The sequence below is a fragment of the Varanus komodoensis genome, unplaced genomic scaffold (genome assembly GCF_004798865.1).
Source record: "Varanus komodoensis strain SLA01 unplaced genomic scaffold, ASM479886v1 scaffold2, whole genome shotgun sequence".
In the NCBI taxonomy this organism is placed as follows: domain Eukaryota; kingdom Metazoa; phylum Chordata; class Lepidosauria; order Squamata; family Varanidae; genus Varanus; species Varanus komodoensis.
The window spans coordinates 66,792,545-66,814,226 of NW_025335568.1; the positions used below are offsets into that span (position 1 = coordinate 66,792,545).

The 21,682-nt window shown below is 45.0% G+C and overlaps 1 protein-coding gene across 1 annotated transcript in view; it reads left to right on the top strand.

The window, feature by feature from the left end:
- Window positions 1–21,682, top strand: part of CCDC85A (coiled-coil domain containing 85A) — a 132,757-nt gene that overhangs the window by 37,280 nt on the left and 73,795 nt on the right. The gene's annotated exons all lie outside the window — the stretch shown is intronic.

Sequence of the window (21,682 nt, forward strand, 5' to 3'; positions counted from 1 at the left end):
GTCTGTGGATTGGTTATTATTGCAAATTGTTTCAGGGACATGGGGGCTGTACACCGGTTTCCAATACTGGTAACGGATTGGGTGAGGGCAAGCAAAAGGTGGCTTAATCCAGACAAGATAGACTGCACCTGGTTTGCTGAAAGGCAGATCTGGAAATGGGGACTCTGCCAGCGCTGGATGAAAACTGAGGTTCGCAGTTTGAGTGTCCTCTTGGCTCAGCCCTGAGTTGGGATGCCCAGGTTTCGCTGGGAAGCAGAGGTCTGTCAACAGCAGCTCATCCTAGCAAGGTCTGACTTGGCCATGGTGACACATGCTGTGTTTATGGCTTTGGAAACTCTTCAGAAACTTCAGTGATCTAGAATGTTGCAGCCAGATGGTTGACCAGAGTCAGCTGCAGGGAGCGTGTGACTCTGTTCTAATGACAGTTTTACCCCTCACCAGTCTGTTCCAGGGAAACATTCAAGGTTTTGACACATAAACATCCAGTGTGGTGCAGTGCTTAAGAGCGCAGGTCTGGGAGTCATCCGGGTTCTAGACTTCACTCTGGAGTGAAGTCTAGAACCCAGTCATGGAGCCACTGGGCAACTTTGGGCCAGGCACAGACTCTCAGCCCTGCCCACCTGACAGGGTTGTTGTTGGAGGGATAAGATTGAGAGTAGCAGGAGGGGAATTGTGTAAGCCACTTTGAGTTCTTTGTAAGAAAAAAGGTTGAATATAAATCCAATAAATAAGCCATCAGTATAGCGTGGTACCAAGCAAAATAAAAGGCTGCCTTCTCAGTGTGAGCCTGCCTAAGGTTTAAGAGCTTCAGGAGAGGCCTTTCTTTCTGTACCGCCCCTTTCAGAGGACTGCTTGGGATGGTGTCCTCAGTGGTCGCCCCCAGGCAGTGGGGCAGTCTCATTTGGTGTCTTCTCCACTATTCTTCTGCCAGCTGGCAAAGACGGTTTTATTCAAGCTGACCTTTGGTGTGCAAGTGGATTTGTTGGATTGGGTGCTTTTAAAAACCAGTTTTAAAACTTTGTTTATTCCGTATCTTAAATCTCTGTGATGTATGCATAATATTATTACTTTAATCCAGTTTGTATTCCTCCAAATTGCATTTTCTTGGCAAAAGTCAGAGTGTAAATCACATCTCATAACAAAATGAATAATTATGCAAAATACGTTTTGATCGTAGATAATCAGTATATAATAAGCCCTTTCCATATCAGCCTCTTTGCTGAAGAACACCTGGACACAAGCCATGAAACCCTTGTGTGGTTGAAGAGGATGTTGTGTAGCCCAGCTAGAGCATGCAAACATTGGCCAAGTCAGTTGGCTTTAGCGGTGGATCTGAGAGCACTGAATATCGGACAGTGTCCAGTACTCACGCATTGCAGAGAAAGATTGGTTGTTGGGGGCAAATTGTCATTCAAGAACCCCATTTGCAGTATTTCCACAATTTCTAAATGGCTATGTGTATAAAGAAGATTTCTGAGTGGTGAACAGCAAAGGAAAACAAAATGTATTTATTAAATAACATGTATGCATTTTCATTTAAAAAGGACTTGATAATTTTCTAAGTGTACAAAATCAGTTATACTCATTAATAAAAAACTGTGGTGGTCATTCGGGAAAAGTTTCTTTAAAAAATGTGAAGATCAACCGGCAGGGAATTCATGAGAATGGATGCCAGTTCTACTCTGAGTTAATTCCAAATGAATCACAGGTCTATGTAGACCCAGCCGGAGGGCCCTAAGTTCTTTAGGGCTTTGTACACCAGTAACAAAACCTTGGAAAGGGCTGGGAGCAAACAGGTGGCCAGAGCAGTTCCCTCTGCAAAGATGGGAATAAGAGCGGCCCTCAGCGGTGTTTGAGCTGCTGCGTTCTGCGCTGGATCCAACTTGCAGGCCAGCCGTAAGGGTAGCCCCACAGAGAGTCTTGCAGAAGGTTGCCCATAGAATGGAGTCTTGAGAAAGTCGGCATCGGCTTCACTTTCCATTTAGGAGCCCTTGCGGTGTTTCCAAGGGGGATCCAGTGCCTCTGGAAAACAGTGTTTGAAAAGCCCTTTTCATGTCAGGAGAGCTGATTTGAAATTTCTCCAGGAATGGGCAGGGTGCATTTCACTGGGAAGCTGGTGGACTTCAGTTATACCTGACCTATATTTGCTGATATTTTTGTTCGGGTTGCAGTAGTTCTTTTCAGACATTTACTGTGTGGAGAGAAAAAAAACAGGTAGATAGGTGTGGGGGCCAGGCAACAGGGCTCTAGCTCATAGGTGGGGCACATTTTTGGCATGCTGTCCTCGGAATATCCAAGCGGGGGTTGCTAAACTTTTGCCTGAAATCCTGAAGAGATGCTGCTGGTCACTGGCAGCGTGGATCAGTGGTTTGGCCTCTTAGGTTCTTGTGCTCCAACCCTGTCATGGACATACTGGCCTGCGTGTGTTCTTTCTCTACCAGAAATCCATCCGAAAATGCATTTGTTTATTTAAAACATTTCTATCCTGTCTTTACCCAAAACAGATCTCACAGTGTGCAAAATTATCTTTTGTACCTCCTTCCTGGTGGGAGGATGTTGGTTGAAGAGCTCAATTTTGTTTTAAAGTCCCCTCCTTCCAGTCACTTCCCCATTTTCTGCCCGTGAATTTGCGGGGTGGCGTTTGGTACTTTTTTGGTGGTTCAGGAAGGAGCAGTTGCTGTTTTTAACCTCTCACAGTCGGGGTGGCTGCAGCACAGCTGCCCAGCACCTTCTGTCTTGGGATGGGTTAGCAATTCAAATATGAATAGCTCTTTTAGGGAGAGAGGCAGTGTAAGAGGAGAAAATCAGGCCACTGCTTGAGAAGCCAGGTAAGCGGTCCCTGCTGAGTTTACCTTTGCAAGCAAGTGAAATGTTATCCGAGAAGAGACACATACGCAGCAGTTCTAAAACGGAGTCTAAAAGCTGCTTTCTGATGGTGGTCAGGAATGGATGATGAAACAGGAACGGGGCAGCCTCTCGTGCAGAATTGTCTCCGGTGAGTGTGGCATCCAGCCCAAACTTGGGGGCTATATCTGGCTCACCCGGAGGTCGGATTATTGCTCTCTGGGGTTTGTTTGATGGCTGTTCTCCCACTTTTCCCCAGTGGGCAATCCTTTTGCGGCTTCACAGTTGTTGCAGTTTTTCCTCCTCCTGAAGCATGCGAATGCCCTTCCTGAGAATTTGGAACAAAAATATGCTGGTACTTTTGGTGTGTCTTGCTCTTTCTCTCACTAAGACTGCCTCCAAAATTGAATTGAATTCTCAGGCTGAAAGTAGTTCTGCAGCCTTCGACAACAAATGAGAGATGCACACAATGACTTCCTGATTTGGCATGGAAGGCAGTTTTGTCAGCCTCACTGTTCTGTTCCGTCTGCTTTTTTTAAGCATGCAGACCTGAAACTTGCTTCCCGGACTGTTTTGTGGATCAAAATGCTGTTTTCTTTTGGTTATCCATTGTGCATGTCCTCAGCTACAGTCCTCAACTCAAAAACTATACCACAATCATGCAAAATGCATACATTAGAGAGAAGCACAAACAAAATGTGTGCTTTGTGCTGCAATTAATTTGCCGATGGATTGGATGCATTTATGAATGAATCTGTGTGAAACTGACACAGGGCTGAAAGAGGCGGAACCACCCACCCCCAATGCATGGAAAATGTGTGTTTCTTGAATTCGCACCATATACTTGAGGGACAATGTGAATTGTGAAGTGCTTCGGTGTTTTGTAAGGACTGAACAGCAGTTTTCCAGTTTGCTCTCTCTTATTCTGCTCTTCTGAGAAGCTCAGGGTGGCCTAAGTGTGCCGATTCCCCCTTTATCTGCTCAACCAAGTAGTCCAAGTTAAAGGACAGCAACTAGCTCTAAGGGCCACCCTGTGAACTTTACAGGTGAGCTGTCAGGTTCCTAATTTCAAAGCTAGAGAAAGGATGTTGTTCAATCATAAGTCCTGAGATGCGATAGTGAAGGACGGCATACGCATGTTAAAAGAAAAAAACTCTCTCAGTGCAGCAGCAAACAAAGCATACGCAACTCCATCTTCCCATCCCCAGGTCAGTTCATCTACCCAGCTTCCCAGCCAGGTCTGCAAGGGAAGAGGGTGGATTTCAGGGCTGAGGAGGGAAAGGACAGTGCAGAGACTGTATTCCTTTTGCCGCATCATGGGAGACAGAAAGGTTCATGGCTGTTGTCCAGTTTTGAACCTGAAAATGTTGCTGAGCAACTGGAAGCACAATGAAGTTTGGTGATTTTTGATTTTGCAAATATTGCGTATGTAATAGGGGGAGCTTTAATTTATTTAAGTAGACGGGTATGGCAATAGCAAGCTGTTCTTCTTTCTCTCCCAAGGGAGAGCAATTAAATCAACAAATGAATGAATACAATGAGTCTGGAATGCTAATTGCAGCTCCAACAGAGCTGTGCAAAACCTGTCTGAAGGAAGATTTCGAAAACCCGAGGGAACTGCACAGGGTACTGCTGCAGAAACCTCTGAGCCGTCCCTGAGCTTGTCTGCCACCACTGATCTAAAGCTTAGTCAGTCTGTTTATCTTCCTTTGCAGCCTGTCCCCTTTAAGACAGGAATACATTGAAAGCACCCCCAAAGGCGGGTCGCGTCTTTAAAGGGAACAGCATGAAAATGGGACAGAAAGATGACTGGTTGCAGCTGCAGTTTGCACCCAAGGCTCTCTGGTTTATACCCAACTTTGCAGGCTGCTGAATTTCAGACCCAGATGGGAATGGTGGTGGTCCTGGTGTCCCAGTCCTTCCTAGATAGTGGCACTCCCTTCTGCATGTCACCAAGTCGTTCCCAGTTCCCCCCACGCCCCTCGTTATAGTTCACATATCCTGTGGTTCTTTCCCTCCAAGAAGGTCAGTGTATCTCTCCTGAGACTTCATTACTTTGGGAACAGAGCTTTAGACTGAAAGATGTTGGTAATTTTTGGCTTTCTGGCCTTGCTCCTTTTGCTTTCAGCATCATCCGGCCCGGGAAGGCAGCCCCTTCGAGAAGACCCAAACCCTTGGGCCGGAAGTGGTCCTGCACCCTACACTCTAACATTTCTCAGGCTTCTTCAGCCTGGTGCCATCCAGATGTGCCGAACGCAAGCATTTCTGCAGGGGTTGGGCATGTGGAGATGGGGGGCATGTGTGTGTCATCTGTGTCACTGACCAAGACTGGAGGGAAGTGGGGCAGTGCCCACTGGCATGTGGGGCTGTCCGTGTCCCCCAGGTGCTCCCAGAAACAATTCCTTCCATTGGTTTCCCTCCAGTGCATCCCATTTTTATTCCTTTCCTGACAGGGCATGGCATTGCTGCAGAATACTTTGGCCACCTCTTCTTCAGTTTTTCGTTTGTGCACGTGTGGAATCAGCCTTTCCCGAGAATACACGAGGAGGGCGCGTGGTCTGCCGGTTTTTGTAACAAAAACTAAAGAACAGTGTGTCATCTGACTGTGATTATTCATTATATTTCTGTCAGTCCAATCTGGATTGGGGCCATGGTGCTTCAGGAGAGGAGGGGCCAGCTTCCTCACCTGTTTGTGGTCCATGTTCCGTTCCTCCTGCCCACGACTCACCAGCTGACATTGGAGTGGACCAGTTTCCTCATTTTCCAAAGATAACTAAAAACTCATCTGCAGAGAAATTCTTCATTGTTTGGTTCTTGTTATAATGAGGCCTGTTTGTTCGGATCGGCTGTCTGTGCGTGTGTCCTGCATATCTGGATGCAGAAAAACCAACATCAACAGCAAATGTTGAAAATAATGAATGCTTTGCATTACGGATTGCGTTCCAGCATTTCCAGCCCCTCAGCATATAGAGGTCTGTTTCAGCCCAGGTCTGAAAAGCAATTTGCTACAGTTCAGAAAGCAGATTGAGGCTTTTTGCCCATTAAAAAGGATGCTTCTTCAAAGATTATCAAGAAGTGAACTCAGTAATCTTTTTGAAGCAAGAGGTCCTGAAATAATGTGTAATCTACTGTGAAAGGGGAGGGAAATCAGGGACATAAGGTTAAATGCATCTTGGTTTACTGCTAATCTCTCATCTTGTCCAGCTGGGAATTTTGAACCTGTGTGCATGTGGCACCACCCTCAAGATATTTATTCATGAAAGGAAAGACTTGTCTGGAGCACGACCATGGTGGGTGGAGCACATGGTCCGGCCTCTGGCCTCTACAGTCGGCAGAACCTCAGGCTTGAAAAAGGGCTGTTTTGCCAGAGACCCTGTGAGGCCAGGATTGGTCCCAAGGTAGATAAGGACCTACAGAGAGATCCCCCTTGTTTCATTTTCCCACTTAACGAGGCTGCTGAAGTGGAGGAAGCTTGTAGTAGGATAAATGGGCATGGATTTTGGTGTGCTCAGTTCTGTTGCAGAAAATAAATTCCTGGGTTGCGCGAGTGCCTGGCACCGGGCAGCTTGCCTGAGTTGGTTGGATGTTTTCTGTCTGGCCATGTCTCCCATTTTCATGTTCTCTCCTGCCCTGCACTTTCTCCTCCTTTTTTCTCCTTGCCGTCATGTCAAAGACGTTGTAGTTGTTGATCAGACTCAAAGTCATGCCCAACTCTCCACAACCCCATGAACAACATCCTTCCAGGTTCTCCTATCCTCCATCATCCCCCGGTGTCCACCCAACTCCACATCTGCCTCCCCAGTGACCCCATCCAGCCACCTCAACCTCTGCTGTCCCCTTCTTCTTTTGCCTTCAATCATTCCCAGCATCAGGGTCTTGCCTTTCCATGGTGAAGGGGCTTGTGTAGTGCAATGAAGCAATGAGCTATGCCATGCAGGGTCACCCAGGATGGACAGGTCATAGCAGAGAGCTCTGACAAAAGATGATCCACTGGAGAAGGAAATGGCAACCCACTCCAGTATCCTTGTCATGAAAACCCCATGGACAGACTCAAAAGGGCCAAAGACTTATCCACCCTCAGAGATGTAGGCTTGGGGAAAGAAGCTCAGCTGTTCACTGGGTGGGAAGGACCTACACAAATCTGATTCACTCTGTACTCCCACTTCCCCTGCATTGGCTGCTATTTTGCATCTGGCTCTGGTTGGTGGACCTCAGAATCCCATTAAAAACAGCATCCCATAATCCTGTAGTCCACCTACTCCTGGGGGAGACTATGCTGTGAAGTTGATCCATGGCCTTCCTTCAGATACGACACTCGCATGGTACTGTCTGAAGCAGGGATATCAAACCTCTTTATTCCAAGAGCCAAATTCCACTCGGAAGACATTCTCATATTTCAGTGATGGAGGCAAAGGTATAATGGGGAAAGGCAAACAGCTGGAACAATTCAACCAAAATCTGAAGCCTGGCGTAGTGCAGGGTTCTCTCAAGTACAAAGGTGACGTAGAGGACACAGGATTCTTCAGATTCTTCCAAGATCCAAGGTTGGAAAGGAGTGCCAGTCTTGGAGATGCAGAAACAGCCTTGGATGACCTTTTCCCTCTGCAGCCGGTGCAGAAAGAACTGGGTTGGCCACTGCTCCCTGTTGTAAGTGACCCTGGAGAAGGTGCAAAGGTGGGGAGCAGAGCAAAGGAGACCAGGGCTGCTAGAATCCAATGGGTTCCGGTGGTGCTGTGAGCTCCTTTCCTCCTCATCTGAAGGACCACAGTGAGGTGGCCAATTCTTGCTGACTTAAAGTGTGGGCAGAGCACTGGGGCAGAGCTCCCTTCCAAGCCCCTGCCACGCTGCATGGGAAGCCTGTAGCCCTCCTAGTGTGGGGGCCACGGGTATCCCCCTGGGATTGCGCGTAAGTCATCCTTATTCATTCAGGCATTTTAACGCTTTGTGTTAGAAGCATTGGAGAGATGCTGTATGGGAATGAAACTTTCACAGTGCTTTTTGAATCGGTATTGCTGTTTTCTGCTTATTGTTTTTGACTGCTTTGTTCTGTATATATTTCTATATAATATCTTACTGTTTTGGTAATTAGCAGGTGTTGTTCATGGAATCATAGAGTTGGAAGGGGCCAATAAGGCCATTGGGTCCAACCCCCTATTCCTGGTTGTGGTGAGCTGTAATTTGTATTTTACACTGTGCCCAAAGCTCACACATCCATTTCTATAATACTGGTAAGTCTGGAATTGAAAACTGCCTCTTTGTAGCACCGTGTGAGACCTCCAGTATCAGTGGGGTGGTGAATCCATTCTTCACTGGTGCCATCAACTGGTTTCAACATCAGCTCTAGGTTCAGTGGAAATCGCTTGGATTCACGCGCTACTGGTTTCTTCCCATACTTTGCACTCAAGTGAACTTTGCTTTGGATTGGGCTTTTGCTTGAAGTTGGCAGGAGAGCTGTCCTTTCCACACATTTGCAGCATGGGGATGTTTCCGACCTGGTTGCCATGATTTTATTCCCACTTTAATTGGCGGGGGTGGGGAGGAGTTAGCAGCGCAGGGTGAGGGACGGGAGTTTGATTTATTTTCAGCTTGGAGGAGAAAATCTGCAGCAATGCAGAAGCTGCAGCAAGTGGAATCCAAGATTCCGCTCAAGTTACCAAGACAAAGTGCATGAAACGGTGGAGCCCAGTGTAGCGTTTGGGAGATCCATTCTACTCCCCGTGTGGGGGAGTAGAATGGATCCGGAAGAGGTTGCTTGAATGCATTTCTTAACTGAGGATGGGCAGTCTCTGGAGGCATTTTGTACTTTTGCAGGCCACAGGTGGGGTGGTGGCTGAGTCCTACGCCTGCTAAGACAGGGCAGAAAAGCCTACAACTCCCAGGTCATTTTGACTCCATGTTTTAGCAGCTTTAAATAACGTTGTTTTGATTTTATAGTTTTAGTATTGTCTTTTATTATTTTATTTTGATGTATTGCTGTAAACCACCCAGAGATCTTTGGCTTTGGGGAGGCGTAGAAATAAAATAAATGATGATGATAAAAAGAATAGTGGTGAAAAACAGAAGGAAAGCCTGCACACTGCCTTGAGTTCTTTTGGGAAGGGGTAATAACAATATTGTAGCTTTAAAATAGTGTTTATTTCTAAGTAGTAGATTCCTAGCTACGGTTTGGAAAACATGGGAAATCAAAAAAATTTTGTATGCAATATCCCTGTCTTTCACAACAGTGGAGTTCCATATCAGGGATCTTTATTTCCATTCATGGAAGACTTTGAGTGAGAATGTATCTGACTAAAGACAGGTGTTGCTTTAATTCCTAATTCCCAGGGTATCCTGGGAGCTGTAGTTCTGTGAGGCAAGTTAAGAATCTCTAATGCAGCTTCCCCCAACCCCTCCAGATGTTTGGGTTACAGCCCCTATCACTCCAACCTCCACGCTGGGTGGGTGTGATGGGTTTGAGTCCAATATAAGTGAAGTTTGCCAGGTTGGTGGGGTTAGGAGCAAGGATGCTCTTGTGCTTATACCAGCAGAATAAATCAAAAGTTTTAGTTTAGATATGGCCAGAGCAGTAAGAGAGAAGAAAGCCCAGCCATAAAGCTCGGCTGTATTCTTTCTCTCCGTGCTGTAAACATCAAAGCAGCTTTCCATGGGCTTTGGCTTGAAGCGAGTTTCATTCATGCTCCGCAGTGAGAAACAAATCAGGCTGGCTTGATGCCCCTCATGGCCCTTCTGCTTCTAGTCTTCCTCCTCCCGTGCTCTCAAGTTGTCTTTGTTTGAACAACCAAGTTCTGGCCGTGGGCTTTTACATCCACGGCTTGGCCAGTGAGCCCTGAGCAGTTTGAGCTTGCGTACTGACGAAGCTGAGAAAAATCTGACGAAGACCAGTTGTGCTGAAAGCTCAAAGGCGTCTGCAAAATTGTGCAACTTCTCTCTGAGGACGGACTTCTCGTGTTCATTCCATCCGGGCAACATCATGAAAGTGGTGCTGAGCAGCTGCTTGGAATCGCATCATTTTGGTTGAGGGCCCAAAAGAAGCACAGTCCAGGTGAGGTGGAGGGGCCGCCCATGGGTGGATTGTCTGAACCGTGAGATGGCGCTGAGCCTTTTCCAGGTGAGGTGCACCTCTCCCTGAAGGGTTCACTTTGCTGCCTGGGGATGGTATTGGTGCTGCCGTTCCCTTCTTCTAAAGCTTCTGAAGCACAACCTGCTGGGGCTGGTGCATCAGCTACTGATGCTGGTGTGGAAGCCGGACAAAAGAGGGCCACTAGATCAGACTTGGGCAACCTGCAGCTCTGAGACTAATTTCAACCTGATATCAAAAACTGAACCAAAAAAAAAAAAAAAAAAAAAAAAAAAAAACGGAAAAAAAAAAAAAAAAAAAAAAAAAAGCTGAGTGCGTGGCAGAGCTGAGCAGAAAAGTTCTGAACAGCTCAAACAGTTATAGCAAGACACAACATCAGGCCAGTGTGCAAACCTACACAAGGCAGGTGAAGATATGCTACAAATGTGACCATGTACATACACGGTAGTGTTTAAAATAAATATATATGTGGGCAGAATGCCACCTGTTACCTGTTCTGGGATCTTCCTGAGTAAGACTGCTGTGATTCCTTGAGTTGGTCTGCATTCAGAAAACATGACAAGCCATGGTGGGTTTTCCGCATTGTCGGTCTGTGGGCAGCAGAGTCATGGTATTTCAGCATGGTAAGTTTGGTCTTTAGAAACCGCAGTAAGAAACAATGGTTGGTTCTATGGTTTCTCCATAGCACATGGCCTGTTGTGTTGTTTGAACCCAGGAACGTGGCTTCCACAGTCCTGGTATGCAGCTACCACAGAGTCCCCTGGAAAAAGCAGCAAATGCAGAAGTGACATAGGCACCTTGGGATTGAATTTCAGGTGCAGTGGCTGATGGGATACCCGCCAACCACAGGGGGTCTGAGCAGGGAGGATGGAAGCCATGATCATGTAGAAACTACTTGATTGTCAGGTAGATCATGGCAAAGAAACCTGCAAATCATGGTAACTACGCAGGGTTGCTTACTGTGTTGTGTGAACCCAGGCTTAGTGTGGGCTTCTGTGCATGCAGTCCATTCAGACCCTTGGCAAGATTGATCTGCTCCATGCCTGGCAGACCCATGTGGGAAGGAGGAGGAAAAGTGAGAAAGGCAGGGGGCAAAAGAGAAAAGAAGTAACCCACCCACCTTTGCTTGTCTGGCCCACCTCTGGTCGTTGCTGACATGTAGCACCTGACTGCTACCCACCACTGGACAGCGGTTACCTGTCTCTGCACAAGGTGAAGATCTAGGTTATATAGAATTATTCATGCCACTCATTATGCCTGCGGTGCTTGTATTACACGCTTTCTTTGCTTGTCTCCCCTGCTGCTCCTTTCTCTCAACTGAACTTCCTCAGTTGTGTTAGTGTGGCTTGTGCGATGCTGTCTTTGATGTGTCCCATGTTTCATATGCTTTGCTGTGCTTTTAATAGGTGGTCTACGAAACCAAAGAGGATTGCTTGTTCAGTGCACGGGCTTCATGCTTTGCATGGCTTCCTTCCAGAATGTATCCACTGTTTCTGCAGGAAGGTGGGCAGCTGGTTCATTTCTGCCATGTTAAAGGAAGCTGACAGGTGATCCTGGAAGCTGATGTTTACTCACGTTTATATCTGGGTGTCTGAATTTCTGCAAGCCCTGATATGTCATCTTGATAAATGTTTCTGCTTCCTTGTCATTACCCCAGAACAACAGACAAAAGGAGAGGGAAGAAGCGCACTCTGGAGTGTGTCAGTGTGTCCTTTTGTGCTGAATGGGGTTTTTTTGTGTGTTTTAGAGAAGAACCTACATGCTGCATCTCCGATAACTTATAGTGTAGCCTGGACATGGAGAGGAGATAAAATATAAAAAGTTCCTTACATTGTGTGGACTCATCCTGTTAGGACTGAGTACTGCACAGTGACTCGTTTCAGGCAGTATGATACCCCAGATTCACCAGTGAAGCATAGGTTGAGTGTAGGCTGTTGTTGAACTGAGTTTTGTTGCGACGTGGGTTATGATGCTGTCTTAACTCAGCTGTGCCCTGGCGGGCTTTGGACTGGGTGGCTTCCCCTGCGCTGCCAGTGGATTCCTTCATCCGTGCCACTGCTCCCATCCCTGGAGCTTTTAGTCGGCTCTGTACACGTGCAGGTGGCGCAGTGGTTTAAACCGCTGTGCTGCTGGGCTGGTTGAGCGAAAGGTCGCCGGTTCGAATCTGCACAACGGGGTGAGTTCCCGTTGCTCCGTCCCAGCTCCAGCCAACTTGCAGTTCGAAAGCATGCAAATGCAAGTAGATAAACAGGTACCACTTCGGTGGGCAGGTCACAGCGTTCCGTGCACTTCGGTGTTTAGTCATGCTGGCCACATGACCACGGAGACTGTCTGCGGACAAACGCTGGCTCCCTCGGCCAGGAAACCGAGATGAGCACCGCTTCCTGGAGTTAGGCATGGCTGGACGTAACGTCAAGGGGAAACCTTTACCTTTACACCTGGGTAAGAGCAATTGGTCAATCTGCCCTTGCAGCCAGATGCAGGGTGCCCAGTTTCCATCAGACTAGGATCTAGAAAGAGGTGAAGTAATGAAGTTGCATGGAAAAGCCCTTTGGACATTGTACTGCTTTATTGATCGGACCAGTAGCAGATACTGAACTTGCACTTCAGATCACTGATATTGGAGACCATATATAAATGGAATATGTACATTTGGTTCAGTTATATTTGCTATTATGTGCTGCCAGATGTGCTGCAAACTTCATCTTTGGCCCGTTTTATAGCTTTAGTCCACCGTCTTTTATACTAAAGTTAGAACAGTGGCTCACACATATTTAGATGCTGATTCACAAAATAGAAGATTGTCCTGTTGGTGCAGTGACTTTGTTTGAGCTGACTTGCCATGCCTTTCAATGTTGCAGCAGCTATTTTGAACAGTTGTGTCTGAGCAATCTGCTATGGACCCAAATGAGTCCTAGTTTCCTAGAATCTGACCTGCAGATTCTGCGGTAGATTGGCTTTCCCTGCAGATTAGTCTCTTCCTGTAATTTAATGTAAATTTACTTGTAAAATACAAAGGAAAATAAACAAGCCACAACCAAAACTGTGCCTTTTCCCCACAGACTAAACTGTAAGTATTTGGGTGAGATGGTGTATTTATGTTTATTGGGGAAGAGTGAGTTTTGGGGATTGCAGATGCGCCCACATGTGTATAAACACATTTGCAGCGAATTCCATTCTGTGAGTGAGTGGACAGAAGAGGGAACGATTCCTGACAAGCTGACTTGGAACTGTGTGAACCTCTTCACAGTTGCCGAGGGTGTTGTTGGCATGGTTCCTGAGTCCCCTTCCATAGCTTGGTCACCCATTCTTTTAAAATCTGGTATCTCCTGCGAATACAAGAATGCTGATAACGTACATCATGACGGTTGTTGTAGGGGAGCGAACAAAAGGGAGGGGGAGATGCAGCTGACATTCGCCCACTGTGGCTCTCCAGGGACAATTAGAGGAACACCGGGTTCTTTCTTTTGCTACCACAAGGGTTGAAACGAGTTTGCAGGACAAGCAGGGAGGAACTCATTGAGACGGCGTTTCACCACCCTTCCCTTATGGGTCGTGCCGTGGAGACGACAGTCAGAACATTAACGGCCCAGACTTGCTGAAGTGACAGTATTGGTCCTTCTCCGTCTGGGTTGTGCTTCTGGAAAATGCTGGGGCTTCCATATTCCGGGAACTTCCATTTTCCGCTGTTCGATTGACACATCAGAGTGTCTGCCCTTGAGGTAGAAGTCAAAACTGTCAGCTCTTGAATTTAGTTTGAAGTGGTTTTGTGTTGTTTGGGATCGAGATGAACAGATTCCGGGGCCTCTCTGGCTGGTTAGCTTTGCTCCATGGACTATCTCTTCTTGACATCTGTGTAGTGCCTTTTTGTCTTTTAAATGTGTGGTGAGTTTATCCACCCATTTATCAGCCCGAGAAGGAGCCGTAGCAGGGAGCTTGCCCATAGGATATTCTGTGCCAACTGACAGTTAACCCACTGCAGCTCATTTAATTCTCTCTTAGGATTGTTGTGGTGAGGAGAAAATGGCGCGACGGAGGGCTATTGGTTCCTCACAAGAGGAAGAAAGGCAGGTTATAAATTTAATGCAACAATAACAACAGGAAGCATAGTGCATTTTATTGAAATCACTAGTCAGCAAGACTAGATTCAAATCATGGTTTTCTACATAATTTGCATGCATGCCTGCCTTATCAATAGGTAGAGGAAGTTCATTAAAATATTCACAAATGGGGTCTCTTTTATGGCCTGCTGCCATTATAGGTTTTCTCCTCCAGGGAAACAAGAATAAGATAAACCTCATATCAAAAAGATCCAAAGATTTGTGGAGTATTGTGCTCAAAACATTTCGCTTTCATTTTTACAGCTTGCCCCTCCCTCCGCACACTTAGTTTCTTGTGCAGATCTATTCCACTCCCAACAATCTTCTTCTATTCATTGAATTTTTGGAAACTTAGCACTTAAGAGGTAAAGGGTTGATTTTGTGTACATAGATTTGCAAAGGGACAGTGAGATTAAGGTCTTATTCTCAACTTCATGTTTATTTTATAATGTTTTTGCTGTGAAGAAGAGGCGTGTGATCTCCACAGACATAAATTCACAGTTTTGGGAACTGTAAAACCACGCATCCATGACAAATCTTTTGAACAGAAAAACTGTCCAATAATCTGGCAGAAACCTCTGGAGGAGCATGACATTGTGAACAGATCAATGGAATTCATTTACCAAAAAATTTAAACATTGCATGAATATACAGCTTCATGCTACTTAATTAAAAACTAAACATAATTTCATGATAAAAAACCTTTGGACTGCAATGTACCTTAAATAGAAAGCTATCTTTAGATAGATGTTTCATCAAAAAAGCATTTTATTTTAAAAAATCCAATTTAAATAAAAATAAATTAGTAGGTGTGGTCTTGGTGGGTTTGGTGTCCATACCATCACGGCCCAGCCCCATATTGCTAGATTTTAAGTGCACCATTAATGACACCTCCTCACACTTCCAAAGTGGCCATATTCCTTCATCTGTGTGATTTGAATTTTTGATCAAACATGCAGTGGTGCAGATCAGACAATGGCAAAACAAAGCAGTCCATTCATACTGCTTATGCTGGGCAGTACTTTTGTACATGGGGCTTATTTGTCACTGGCCATGAATTAATACATACTGTTTAATAACAAAAATAGGTGTTAAAATGACCTTTCTCAGGGAAATAAGGTGTGACTAGACAGTACATCCAGTCCATTTATTTCCAAACACACAGGCTTCCCTTCTTCCATCTCCCGAGATAGATAGATTTATTTATTTATTTATTTAACTTGTATGCCGTCCAGTTACTAACGTTTCTGGATGGCTAACAACATAAATAAATTGACGACACACTCTGGCTGCAATTCATAAAATACAATTATAAAATTCGATATTAAAACTTATTAAAATATTGATTAAATAAAAAGGTCTTAACTTGGCACTGAAAAACATATAATGATGGCGCCAGGTGGGCCTCTCTGGGGAGCGCATTCCATAGTCGGGGCGCCACCGCAGAGAAGGCCCTCCTCCGGGTACTCTGTCTCCTAACATCTTTCACAGATTTAGCTCCATTAGTCAAGTTCCATTATTGACTTGAACTGTTTGTGCTACAGTGATCATTAAATCCAGCCCTGTGTTCAGCCAGACCTGCGTGAGCCTCTTTCCTTGGGGCTGGAGATGGTGGGACTCTCCAAATGTTGTTGATCTCCATGTCGCACTCACCCTAGCCAGCCTGCCCATCTAACCAGAAGATGATGGGTTAGACGTTCATCCGTGTCGGAATGGCTACAGGCTCACCAACCTCATTATTCCCCGATTGACAAGCTGCTTTTCAGGTTTTGAGAAGAAGAACTGTTGGATAAATGACCTGTACATTTGCCCACCTGATTACTGGTTCAAATAAGGTTTTACTCTTTCAGACGTGCTTCAGAACCCTCCTTCGAACATGCTACCACATAGATGACAAGATGCCTAGACTCAGCTGTTCTTTTAGCACGTTGTTTCCTCTAGCCCTGAAAGACAGACATGGAGGAATGATAATCTTTTCAGAAAGGAGATGGTAGCATCCCACGCACATCAAACAAAGGACCCCGCGTTCCTTTGAGAGCTTGGACAGCTTTCTTCTGCCACTTTCCCTCATGTGATGCAATTTGTAGACTACTTCTTGGGTGCTTTGCATTCTTTGTGAAAGCTTTCTGATTAGAAATGTTGCAGAGGTGTTTGTTTAGTTCTGGGTGAGCAGTGAGCACTGCTTGGTGTCTGGGATAAAAATAGATGGAATTTTAAATCTGTCTAACATAGCGGAGACAACAAAACAAGTGCATTTAGAACTCTCGGGGGGAATAACAGGTTTTTCTGTAAGTTCTTTAAAAATACTCATAATTGGTAAGTCATGTCCAAGCAATACCAGATCAAGGGAGTTCACCCGTCACTCTTTCTGCTCTATCAGCTTCCTTGTAGGAATGTGGTAATTTTCACTAAGCTGGCTCGACCAGTCCCTAAAAGTAGAAATCCAGATCTCATGTTTAGATGCTGACAAACTTGAAGTGTCTAACTTGTCGGCAACTTCACTGTGGCGTGTGATCCGGGGAAGCAATTTTTGTGCCATTAGTGGAAATGTGATAGAGTGTAGGCTGCAATTTCCTTGGTCTCTGTCACTTTGTATTTTACAGCCAGCCTAGGCTTTCACTCTTCTCAGGTGGATGGTGAATTTTTAATAAGGGTGCAAAATAAATCTCTGCACCATGATCAGACTTGCACAGAAAAATGTCATTGGCTTGGATACAGTCGAGCATCATCACATTGTAAGTCTGCTTGATGCAATGCAGTGGGTCTTTTGATTTGCTTGCTTGGCGAGGAAATTATTGAAGAAAAAGGTGCCATGTTCCATAAGCACCATTTTGAGATGCTGCTTGATGCTCCATAGGGTCATTGCTTAACTTTAGGCAGAAATGACATCTTGTTTCATCCCATCCTACCGTTAACTATGCCTAAGCCACGGAAATGCCAAGCAGAACCTTTCTCCACCCTTTGGGTTCAACTTTTGTCCCATTGAGACCAACGGTGCAGCTCCATTTGTGTTTTATGAGCACCAGAAATCAGGTATGCAGGTGCTTCTTATGGGGCTGGCAGAGGGAAGACTGCTTGAGTCCGAAGGCATCATGTCAATGACCCAGCTGTTTATTTATTAAAAGCTTTTCTAACCTGTCCACTACAGGAATCTTGGGACGGCATACAAAAATGAGTAGAATTTTAATGAGCAGAAAAAATGAGCAGAACCCTAAAACAAACATCAGAGCATCTGACAATTAATATACTAAAACCCCAGTTAAAATCAATTAAATGTTTAAATAGTGGGAACATAAAAAGGTTTTTGCCTGACCCTGAAAAGGATGTAAAATTGGCTCCAGGAGAACCTCTCTGGAAAGTGTATTTCAGGGAGTGTGTTCCATAGTTGGGGTGCCACCACAGAGAAGGCCCACCCTCCTAATCTCCTTTAAGGAGGGCGCCCAGAGGAGGATCTCCGCCTCAGACCTCAAGGGGAGCAAGGAAACATAGGGAAGAAGGCGCTCCTCCAGGTATCCTGGACCCAAGCCATTTAGGGCTTTATAGGTCATCACCAGCACCTTAAATTGGGCCCAGACTTCAGTTGGTAGCCTGTGTAACCAGTAGAGGACCAGCATTATATGTGAAAACTGGCCCAGTTAGGGTGGTTCCGTCATCGAAATGCTGCTGGTGTGCTTCCGTGTTCTGCAGCAGGGTACAGTGTGAACGCTGAACCATGTGCCGTAATTTGGAAAGTGGGGTCCATCTGCTTCGGTTTATGCTGCCATCTCTTCCCAACTCTAATGTGTCAGGCACCATGGATGTTTCCATGGACTCATACTGTGATCAGAGCTGCCCTGAGATAATTTTTGTGGCCTACTGTAGATGATGCAACTCACAACGCAATGTGAGCAAAAATGTTTATGGTGACTAAGATCTCACATCTGGGAAAACATCTGGAGCATGTATAACTCCAGGATGAACGTGCAAATGTGTATGAGTGGAGCCTCATGGTTGAAGGGGCTGTTTCTGCAGAAACCTTCAAATACTCACCATCTTGCACAGAGGAATTCCATCTGGACGGGGCATCTCTCACATTTTCTGCCTGTCCGAAGGCCAGAGAGGCAGCTGGGATCACCCACCCAGAGGAAATCACATCATCGCTGCACCTGCTGCTGTGTGGCATTCTTCCACATGTGGGATAAGAGCAAGATGACAACCAGGATAGAAGCAAACAAATGGGACCACAGCAGCCGTTTCCCCCAGCGAATAGGAAGGGCAAATTCCAGGGAATTCCAGTATGGTATTTTCTAGGGATGCAGTGAAGTCCTTGGGACAAGGTTGTGATGCTGTAGTGTGGGGCACATTTAGGAAGAGGCTTGAGATGCCCTAGAAACTGGGGTCAATAGGGCATGAGTGGGTGTAACATTCCATATAATAAGTCATTACTATTCATTCGTATTGTGTCAAGAGTTGCTGAAACTCTGCAGCTCCCTATCTCATGAACCACCAAACTGAAGATGAGAGTATCTGGTCTTCAGGCCCTAGATTGTGCACCATGACTGGCCATTGAATGCCCTTGTACAGGAGGGAAAAAAAGAGACCTCTTTCCATTCTCCTTCCAAGCAGATCTAAAGAGACTTTTACCTATAGTCTTTATTCTGTTGACGCTAACATGGTTTTATGATACAAAAGTGGTATTGCAAAAGTTACTAACAAAAGACAGCAGCAAAGTTAGAAAAACAGCATTTAGGGAAATATGTCTCATGCTTGGAAGTTGGTCCCAAATGGAATCCCTCTCCACTCTTCCTAAACAGAGTTAGCTCCACCCTCAGGGAGGTTCGCAGTGCCTGTGGGCCAGATGGCAGGAATGCTAGACACCACTCAATTGGTTTGCTCATTTGATGTGATGCTGGACTATGCACTGATCTTGTTACATCAGTTTCACTCTGGCTCCACCTGCGTTTTTCTCAGAACCAGTCATGGTCCAATTCTCACCAGCCTCTTGGGATCTACTGGATTTGGCATGTCAGCTAGGAATTCCAGCCTTGTGGGCATCTTCTTTCAATTTGGATTCAAAGTCAGAGGAAACCACCTTGGAATACTGTATTTTGGGAAAGGAGGCCCAATCCCTAAGAGTTGACTTTTCCTGAGCTTTGCATGAGCACCAAGATATTTCTGGCTTCTGGTGTATTCCTGTATCGTTAGCAGTTTTTCAGTCCCAGCATCTGGCTTGCTCTTTGACTGTTCCTCTTAGTTTGCCCTTCAGTTCTGATTTTTTCTTGGGCTTGGACTTTTGTTTGTCCTATGACTTCTAGTTCTTGCTTACAACAGAGCTTACGACATCTCATGGCCTGCTCCTGACTATGGATGTGCAAATGTTTCATTTCTGTGCACAAATCATGTCAACGCATTGCAGCTCTGAATGCAGGCAAGTTCCCAGAAAGCATTTGCAAGTCCCCAGTCTTGTGTTTGTGCTCCAAAGTGCTGACTTAGAAAAATGCATATTTATTCAACAGCACTTGTACTAATGCATATTTTTAGATTCCTTCAAGTCTGCATTTTCTCACTTTAGCTAGTGGGGAAAATACTGTTTCTTAGTTTTGATTGGAAAAAATGCACATTAAAATGTATTTTTGCAATTGGGAAATATGCACACTTTTAAATATTTGCATTTTCCTGATCAAAAAAGAAAGAAAAACACTCATGTTTGAGAACAGAAATTAGGCAAAATGAGCTTTATGGAATAATTTGGAGAACCTCAGTGAGCTTAAAAACATGCATGTTTGCCCATCCCTAAACCTGACATACAGGAAAAAGGGAAACTATTTGGTTAAAGCAAATATTATGCTCTTGTATTAATACCGAATCTGTTAGCCTTCACTGACAGAGATGTGTACATTGATGCATATGTGTGAGCAATGTCTCATTGTAAGCAAAATTCATGAAGATATGCTGCAGTTCCAGGGTCCTCACAGTATCTCATCTCTCTCTCTCCCTACATACTCTGCTTGCATGTAAGACTGTCATTTTGCTAGCAAATAAAAATTATTATTTTAAGAATGAAGATCCCATAAAAAGATTATTGAAGAAAGTTGCTGTGGAATAGATTCTAGGTCACAACTAAACTTCATTTCTGAAAAGTTAAATTTAGAAGCTCATTAAAATCATGTCCACATGGAGTAGACAGGTTAGGCATCTGCAGACCATCTCTGCGGGAGCAGGTAGGTTTTTGCTGAGAGCAAAATCAAGGATCCAGGCAAAAGCTTGGAAAACTCCCATTTGTTGACATGGATTGTCTTTCCCATTCAGGGAACCCTACTGAGATGGTCACGCTTTATATTTATTATGGCAACTGAGATGAGTGATTGGCCTAAAGTGATGCGGCAGCACTGACTATGCTTGAGAGCCACTTTCCCCCCTTACTGCTGCCAGTCAAAACAGAAAGGATTGGGTTAAAAGAACCAGTGGTCTGCTGAGGATTAAGGCAGTTTTAAATGTAAATTTTGTGACCTGCTGAGCCAATCACAAGCAGTCCTGCCATCATGTGCAGTGGCCAAGCATCCCTGTAGACTCTCTCTCTCTCTCTGTCACCCACCCTTGGACTTTCTTTCAGATTCTTTGGTAGTTTGGTAAAGAAAGATGTACAGTCATCACTTCTGAACTAAAATTACTTTGGAGTCAAAACCAGAAAAAGTGGGGACAAGAAGGAAAACACATTCATCTGTTGATTCAGTTAACAAATATTGTGTATTTCATAGTAGAATAAGCTTAAATTTCTTAATACTTACCATGAAACAATAAAAGCTTTTAATCACAGATTGAACTCCTATTTTGCTTAACTGGGTGGTCGAGAAAGACTTGCTGTGGGTTTTTGTGTATGTTGCTCAGAGTGATATTAGAAATCTTGTGCTGAATGGCACTCCTTCCTGGGCACAGTTTTCCCAGAATCAAAGTATTGTAGAGCTGGAGGAGACCAGTGAAACAGCAGGATCCAACCCCCTGCTCTGCACAGGATTCCATGTTCACGCATCTCTAACAGATTGTGTCCAGCCACATCTTGAATGCATTCAGTGTGGGATAACCCATGACCTTGCTAGATAATTGTACCATTGTCATATTGCTCTAAGGTTAAGGATTTTTCCCCCTGATGTTCAGCCAGAATCTGGCTTCCTGTAACACAAGTCCATTATTCTATTTCCTGCACTTTGGCATGATTGAGAAGAGATCCTGGCCATCAGCCTTTTAAGTATTTGAAGAGTGCTATCATATCTCTCCTCGGTCTTTTTTCTTCTTAAGGCTAAACATGCCCAACTCTTTTTAGAGTCTCCTCATAGGGCTTTTTTTCCTCTGATCATCTTTGCTGCCCTTCTTTGACCCTTTACCACTTTGGCTCCATCCTTCTTAAACTGTCGTTGCCAGAACCTGATGCAGTACTCAGGATTGGGGTCTAACCAGTGCTGAGTAGAAGCACACTAGATTTAGACGGACATTTTTATTAATACATGCAAACTAGCATATGCCTTTTTTGCAGCTGTATCACATTGTTAACTCATATTCAGCTTGTGATCTACAACAATTCCAAGATGGTTTTCATTTGTAGTATTGTTGAACCATGGATCTCCCATCTTGTAACCATGCATTTAGTTTTTTCCCCTCTAGGTGCACAACTTGGCATTTGTCC